We start from the raw sequence: 8540 nt of genomic DNA, 5'->3' as shown, positions 1-8540 counted from the left end.
ACACGTCATTTAGCCATTTCCAGTGAGGCCCTATGCAATTTCAGAGTCATCAAATTTTATCCTGACTGAGAACATCCACTCACACTAATCCAAATTCATTTCCAGATTCAGAGAAATGGAGGTCGGTCACCACTTCAACACGCTGCTCTCTCCTCCTCGCTCCTGGACTGAATCCTCCGCGCTGAGACGCAAAGCTGAGCGACTCGCCGTTCGTTCGCTTGTTCACATTTTTATTAATATTAAATGTGCTGCATGTCCAAGAACAACATGTGAAAATACTTCTCACATGAATTTAATCATATGTTGTTTTGGAGCTATTGCTTCAATAATCTCTATAAACAGATATCTGCATATAAATGCAGAATCTGTAGACAACAGGACAAGATTTTGGTATCAGAAGCTTTCTTGTTTCTGTTTGTAGTAGGGTTGTGCCCCAATACAAATACATTATTCGGCCAATCACAAATAGTGGGGTTTTTTACGAATATTTGTTTCATACATATGTTTTAAAAATGATTTGTGTTCAGGAAGAAAAAGAAAAACATGTCAAATAACAGCATGCAGGTCGGTTACATCACTATCTCAGTGTCTCTCCTCTGTTCCGCTGTAACGTCTATCAGCAGGTCTCAACGAGGGGAGTCAATCAATCAATCAATCAATCAATCAATCAATTTTTATTTATATAGCGCCATATCACAACAGAAGTCATCTCAAGGCACTTTTCACATAGAGCAGGTCAAGACCGTACTCTTTAATTTACAGAGACCCAACAATGCCCCCATGAGCAGCACTTGGCGACAGCGGTAAGGAAAAACTCCCCTTTAACGGGTAGAAACTTCAAGCAGACCCCGGCTCTTGGTGGGCGGCCATCTGCTTTGACCGGTTGGGTTGAGAGAGAGAAAGAGAGAGGGAAAGGGGGAGGGGGGGACAGAAAAAAAAAAAAAAAAAAGTCACATCCAGCTGCTACATGACGCACATTTCCTAATTTGGAAAGAGATAAAGCTGAACTACTGACACACACCTAGTGCTCTTAAAGACTCTCCATAACCTGTTGTTCCCCTTCTCCTTTCCACAAAGTTAGGTTGTAAAAAAATAGGCAATAAATGAAAAGTGCAAAGCAAGAATCGCCTTTGAAGTTTTTCTACATGTTACATGTTGTGTTGTCTCTGTGTTATGGGTGTATAAATAGGTAGAGGTCTGTCTGCAATGAGTCGATGAGTAAAGTTTTAGCTCAGTAGTCAGCGCAGTCGTTATGATCTGGGAGACTCCAGTTCGAGACCCGGTGTGAGGACCAACTTCATAAGGTAGTTTATTTATGAACACTTATTGTAACACTTTAATTTTCTAACATTAAAAGCGTAATAAAAACAAAAACAGGATTTTTAAGCGTCTTTCCACTTTTATTCAAATACAAATAATTTTGCTGCCTCAACAAATACAGATACAAATACAAATACTGGGCTCTCTGCACATCCCTAGTTTGTAGTCCGTTTATATTTCGAGTAGTATTGACCACATTTGAGCGTGCTTTGGTTGTTTGCAGGGAAACAGTCCGTGTGGAGAGCAATAGAGGGGGAATGCATTGGCTAAGATGCAATCTCGGGACTCATCGGCTATCGTCTGACGATGATTTAGCTTTTTGTTAGCTTTTCTTTTTTTACTTATCTGCATTCATGTGCATATATCTGTTTATAGAGATTAGCTGAAATGTCGTCTGGACCGTCTCAAGTTGCTAATCGGACTGTAAACAACAACAACCAGCGCACGGAAGAGGAAGTCTCCAAAGGCTAAAGCTAGCTAAGACAATTAGCCGATGAGTTCTAATATTGTTGCTTAAATGACTGATTCTGTTGCTTTTCTAATCTCTGGTTTTGATAAGTGCTATATAAATAAACTTTATTATATATTATCATTAAAACTGAAAATTCCAAATTAAAATAAGAACAACAATCATTCATGTACAGCTACATGGGATGTGTTCAAAACTAGTGGACATGCAGGGAAAAAACATTTCAAACGATGTAAAACTGTGTAAAACGGTTTCATGCAACATCTACCAGCCAATCAGAGATGAGTTTTTTCCCGTAGCTGTGGTCTAAAATTAGATTAATATGTTTAAACTCTTAAATGCATCTGAATCTGAGAGACAGAGATGTAAACTGTCCAGAGTTTTGTGTCGACTCCAGTGAAGGAAAACAACCATCTCCACTTAAGTGCATCGTGTAATAACTCACAGTCATTTGACTCAGCGCACTCACACAAGCCGTCACAGAGGATAAAACACACGATCGGACTTCGTGCCGTGAGAAACACACACACGCTCACTCACACTTGAGCAAAAAAATGAGAGCATTATGATGTTTGAGTCGCAGCTAAACATGCGTGAAGACACTGACGAGCTGCGAGAAGAGAAACGGCGACATGACGGATCGACACGCACTCAGAAAGATGTTTGGAAGGAGGCTGAGATAGTGATGGAGCAGCTGAAGAAACATAATCCTCAGTTATTCCTCTTACGTTAAATTTATCAGTTCTCATCTTTAATCCACATGTTCTTGTCTCCTCGTCACTCTGACTGTGGTCTGCTTGAATTTAAGTGTTTAATTTTGAACTGAGGCAGGTGGATATATTTGAGATTTTGTCTTTAAAACAGTTTCTATTTGTCTTTTCACAGAGAGATGTGTCCTCATATCCAAAATAATTTAATCCAAAGTGACTAAAACACACAAAACATTCTCTATCATTTAAATTTGTCCGTTTTCACTCATGAATGTTTGACCAAACATGTGCACCAGGGAGAACCTGCATGCTTTCATTGAAGAGCTTAAATCTGATAATAAAAGGTTACTACAGCGCGTGTAAGCATGTCCAATTTTTTTCCATGTAACCTGGTTTGTTGTGTTTGTGTACATATAGAAATTGTGTTATCTTTGTCTTCCTTGAAAAGTGTTTTACAGGGTAACACATTTGACATTTAAAGGTCTAATCCTTAAAGGTTCCCTCCAGACATGTTTTAGGACATATAAAAAATTCTTTTCACATTTTTTTTTTCCAAAAAAAAAAAAAAAAAAGTTCAGTTACCTTGTTACAATCCTTAAAATGGCATCTACTTCTTCTCCCTCATTAAAAAAAATCATCAGAATCTCTGAATATGCAAATATATTTGGCTTCAAATTTCTACATCACACTTGTGTAAGTTGCACACTGGACCACGATTGGCTCAAAACTAGTTGTGATGTCAGAAATCCTGCTCATATATGTACACATGTTCAGTTGCAGGTGAGCACAGTGAAGCTCAAACATCCAACTGAAGGAACAAGAAGAAAAAGTTCTGATAATTATGGAGGTCATTCAGTTATTTACATTTTGTAAATATCCTGTCAGTGTTGTAGTTTTCATCGTTAGTGACGGAGTCTTAAGTGCGGTTGTATAAACAGATAACAGCAGATGTTTCTGTTAGATTTTTGACAAAGAAGCCACACTCACAGTTATCAGTGTGCACAGGTGTCACCGACATCAGCCAAGACTGAAATCTTAAGCATTATAATTATAAGGAAATGTTGGTCGGCTTAAATAAGATGCATTCAGAGAACAGTTTACATAGTAATCAGGAGAATTAATCATAAGCAGCAAATCAAGGAATTTTAGGGTAAAAATGACTAAACTGAGAGTAAGAATTAATATTAATGAATGATTTGTAATTTGATGGTATGAATTTCAGATTATCATAAGTTTACCTCCATTTACACTTACAATATACACTTTATATGCTTTAAACAACTTTTCTAAGATCAGTTCTTAACATATTTTAGATCATTTATCTTCCTCCTGCTGCCTCCTGTCCTCCACTTTACATTAGTTTCCATCTTTTACTTTCATCTATTCAACTCTCCTTTGCCTCTTCTTTCCCACGTCCTCCCCTCCACAGCTTCTCTCCTCCCTCTCTTCCTCCTCTATCCTCTGTCTTTCTGTCTCTCCGGCCGTCCACTATCCATCATTTATTTACAGCTCAGAGAATCTTTCCATCATAATGTTAAGTAATAAATATCTTCGTGGCCGTCTGGATGAATTGATGACTCTCTGGCAGTCCGACATCATCGGGTTTCCACCTGATAAGAAGAAAAATGTCTCGGAAGCCAAAACACAGAGCGGATTCCCTGCTGGATCAAACTCCGCAGGACCTGGCAAACTTTCAAACTCCCGTCTCGGATCGATCGAGTCGGTCTGTCGCTCTAATTGAACGCTCCCACAGGTCGAACCCGAAACCGTGGAAACCCCAAACACGCGAACCGAGACGACTACTGGGCCGGAGTCCAGTCAGTGCTGCATTCGACTTCAGCTGTTTTCCACAGCAGAGAAACTGATAGCGCTCAGTCCTGCAGGAGCAGCAGCAGCAGCAGCAGCAGCAGCGTGTTCTTCCTTTTCTGTCTGCACACATGTTCCAGGGGAGATCCCCCCACTTCTTGTGTCTGAAAGTCTCTTTAGAGGATCCCAGGAAACTCGTACAGCCTCCAGGAAAGCAAGAGTGTCTGATAAACACTTTGTACACTCTGCAGCAGCTCGTCTTTGCCTCTCTCTTCATGCTGCTGCTGCTGAGCCTCTGGATTCATTTTTAAAATCCTGCTGCTCACATCCAGGTGTTACACGGTGAGAGCCTTTAATACATTTCTGAATTGCTGTCCCTGTATCGTAATATGAGACCTCTCAGGCCCCCCTCACAAAGTGCAGGTGGTTGTATTCCCCCTGATAAGAGTCTGAAGCCTCGGGCATGTTTTTGAAGGGGGAATTTGCTCATTTTTTGCACAAAATGGGCTGTATGTGATCCAAACAGCCTGAAATAATTTGGATTCTATGACTATGTTGACATTAAGCCAGCTAAACTTTAAAACAGAGTTTCAGCTCATTTCTGCAAACACATCCATCCACATTAAAAACGCCAAAGCAGGTAATTTTCCTCCTACTGGACATGTGAGGAGGACAGATGTCATCCACCAAAGAAGAAACAGGATACTAATCTGTAGCGATGGTTCAAAACACAGAAATATTGTGCAGTCTGTGTGGTGTATTTTCATTAAAAGTCATTGGTGTGCTTAAAGACAATATTAAGCTGTGCAGATTGATTTTATAAGTTTATAAGCAATAAGGGCTAGTGTGATACAATTTGTATTGGTGTAGTTATAATCTCATGAACCATATTTAATCACACTGTACGTATAGAGGCACGATAGAAGAATCATAATCATACACTGGAGAAATTTGAGTGTGTTTGTATTACATGTCACTTTGCTTGGGTCTGCATTAAAGTCTTCACCTTTTAAAAAAATACCCTCTGGAGGAGATCAAGAAATAAGGGTGTAAAATGACTAGAATAACTTATAAAAATAAAAGGCCAGAAGACAACTGGGCAATAATGGTGTAAAATGATTCCCAATACTTATATATAAAAATTGGATATAATCAGGTAGAATTGAATATACCAGTACATATCCTCAAACACCTCAAAAACCTGGTTTGAAGAGTTTTGACCAACAACAAGTGACGGAGATAAAAGTAACATAATAATTGGTCAAAAATTAGGGAGGGTGGATGATAAGGTGTGGCCTAAGCCGACCCAAGGACATAAAAGCAATGCCCTAAAGAAAAACCTTTGGAGCGATTTGGTTCTTTGTAAAAGGTGCTACTCGTTCCCCTTTTCTTGCCGGCAATAAAAGAACACTTTGCTGTTTGGACCTCTGACTCCCTTTTTATTATTAAGAGAGAGTTTTTGCTCTGATACATTTTTCTGCAACAATTCGACACAACATCTGATCATAAGTGACTATAAGCGGCTGTCTGATAGCTTGTTCCATGTTTTCTCCCAGCGTTAGCAACATCGCTAACAGTTTTATCATGACACTGAATCACTTTTGAAAATCTTTGACTGAATGTGAATATTTTAGTATCTTACACACTAAAAATCACTGGATTTAAAATGTTACCCAGTTTGGATCAATATAGCACCAACATGATACTGGGTTAATGTTGCCAGAAAGCCACACAAGACCAGGGACTGTTTTGACCCAGTTTTAGTGTTATTTTTTACTTGACTGTTGGGTTAAAGCTTGTTATAATCTACTCTGCTCTTTTTAAACATGTATGTCACAGTTATTGATTGTGTCAGTTTGGGACATTTTTTTTTTAACTTTTATTTACATGATCCCAACATTTGCATGTTTTAATGTATTATTCAGTTTGGGTTTTATCCATATTTATATATATTTTACATTTTCTTTTATTGGTGTTGATGTGTTTCGCATGTTTTAACTAGTTTTATATTATACGGTTTTATGGATTTATTGCATTGATTTATTTATTGACTGTTTTACATTGCATGTTTGCACAGCTCAGGATTAGCCGACACAGGACGGTGTGCTTTTTATGTGTTGATTTGAGACAGGTGAGGAGGAAGCAGAGGAAGAGCGAGCACAGGCAGGAGCGGTGGATGGTGAAGCGGCATCTCCACAGACATGTTTGCTGGGGGGGGGGTTGGGCCATGGCGGCTGCTACGCTGTGAAAATCTGCCAAAGGAAGACGGAGCAACAGAGCTGAAGTAAGGCCCGTGATGAGGTACCGAGCAGACGGCCGGCCGTGGACGAGCCCGAGGTGACGCGGAGGCAGAAAGTCTTGGTTCAACGCCTGATAAGTTAATTAAAATGGTCGCAGTGGTCCGAGTGAGGAGGGTCAGTGGGACAGAAATCAGAGAAGCCAAACAAGACAACGGCCACATAGACGCCCCCTCTGCTACCTCCCAGAACATTCTCTCAGGGCATTTCATCTTTTAACAGTTGTCCTCGGGTCAGTTTTGACCCGGGAGGACAACAGGAGGGTTAAAAACCTCATACTACTGTGTGACAGTTGTTAATAACTTTTGAATGCCTTAGGTTCATCATTCTGTACAAGAAACTATACATTTGTGACAGTTTTTAGCTAAACACTGGGTCAAAATAACAGATTGTCACTCAGTAACTTTAATGTTGTATTGATGATATATTGATCCAGACTGAATAAGTGTTTTTTAGTGTGTATTTAAGGCTGAAACCATTTTTTGAGCTAACATGTTAGCAAACAGTTGCTTATGTACACATCACGAGTCGTGTATCTGTCCGGCTGGTGAATGTAAGTCCAGCGTTTTGCCTCCTTTTAGCTCTGTTTTGGTCTCCACCTAACTTTTTAGCTGCTCTATGTTCCACTTTCTTCACCAGCTAGTCTCTAACTTTGCTTATCTGTTGTTTGCAGGAAGTGTACGGTGAGTTTATCAGAGGAAACACTGAGACTGAGCCAGACCAGGAGCCAGATGTAAAAAACCAAAACTTGGAGCTAAAAGAGGCTAAAAAGTTTGTGGTAATTTTGTGCTGTTTGGTCAATATTAGTCTCCTTTTTTTCCACATGTATCTGTTAATCCACTGTTAATATATAAAAAAAAAAAACATTAATTAGTTTTAAATGGTGACAAAATGTTAATTCAGTCTGATTATTAAGCTACATCATCACGGCCTGCAGGCCTGTTAGTGATGTGTGCAACAAGGTGTTGAAGGAAATGAATTCTCTTTGTTCTGCAGTCTTAAAATCACACCGATCCCTCATTAAGTTTCTTATTGATTAAAGACGTTACAGTTTTATGACCCACGAAAAAAGGGTTTGACTTTTTAATTCCACACTAAAGACTTTCTATTTAATAAAAAAAAGCAATTATCATGTATAATTTTAATAAGCTTGTTGATCCCAGCAGTTTTGTTATGAACTAGAAGAGTGGTACTTCTAGGAAAATAGAGAAAGTACTGACTCAGCCTCCTCCAAACTACATTTATTCAAAAAAAAAAAAAAATGCATGAATTATGATTATAAAAGCAGGGTGATTTTCATATTGCTCTCTGTGGTGAGTAGATATGCTCTCATTCTGCCGGAGCCTCACAGCTGATAAAGCCTCACAGATGGATGATAAGAGTTAGCAGAGATATCGCTGCCAAATACAGCTCATCCCCTCTGCAGTACGATGCTCCGCTCTGCTGGAATAATGTGTTTTTAATGTAAATATGCATTATGTAAACTCACAGAGGTTACTGTTTGGATTCATTAATCTTTCCATAAGCGTGACGATTATTAATTTTCATTTAAAAAGGGGGGCCACAATAAAGAGACTTCTGTGTAAAATTGCCGCCTGTTTATCAGCCAAAACCAGGAGGTGAGATAACGCTTCCAAAAAAAAAAGGTGTTTAAAAGCAGATTTAAGGAGCATAGCGGGGAGCTTTTAAAGAACATTTTTAGACTAGACTGAAAGCATAATATCTGTTTTTATGATTTATATGTACATTTAAAGGGGCCGATCGAGGGATTTTACAAATGAAGATCAGCTTACTCATCATGGTTGGTAGAACTCTGCTGGAGCTTTTTGAGCAGCTCTCTAACAATAACACAATGAGCCTCGTTCACCAACCGTTTTCAACAAGAAAGTTCTTCTTAAGAGCCACTTATTGAGCAGCATTGAGAAACAGCATTGAGCA

At 39.1% G+C, this 8540-nt stretch overlaps 1 long non-coding RNA gene across 1 annotated transcript; it reads left to right on the top strand.

Moving 5' to 3' along the window:
• The first annotated feature begins 3959 nt into the window (after positions 1–3959).
• On the top strand, positions 3960–6796 carry LOC122990631. The gene is made up of 2 exons (XR_006405428.1): positions 3960–4647; positions 6437–6796. It is a non-coding gene; the product is annotated as an uncharacterized LOC122990631 (long non-coding RNA).
• The last annotated feature ends 1744 nt before the right edge of the window (positions 6797–8540 follow it).

The sequence above is a fragment of the Thunnus albacares genome, chromosome 10, assembly GCF_914725855.1.
Source record: "Thunnus albacares chromosome 10, fThuAlb1.1, whole genome shotgun sequence".
Classification (NCBI taxonomy): domain Eukaryota; kingdom Metazoa; phylum Chordata; class Actinopteri; order Scombriformes; family Scombridae; genus Thunnus; species Thunnus albacares.
Note: the sequence above shows the minus strand (reverse complement) of the source record. Positions and strands in the feature narration are given on the sequence as shown.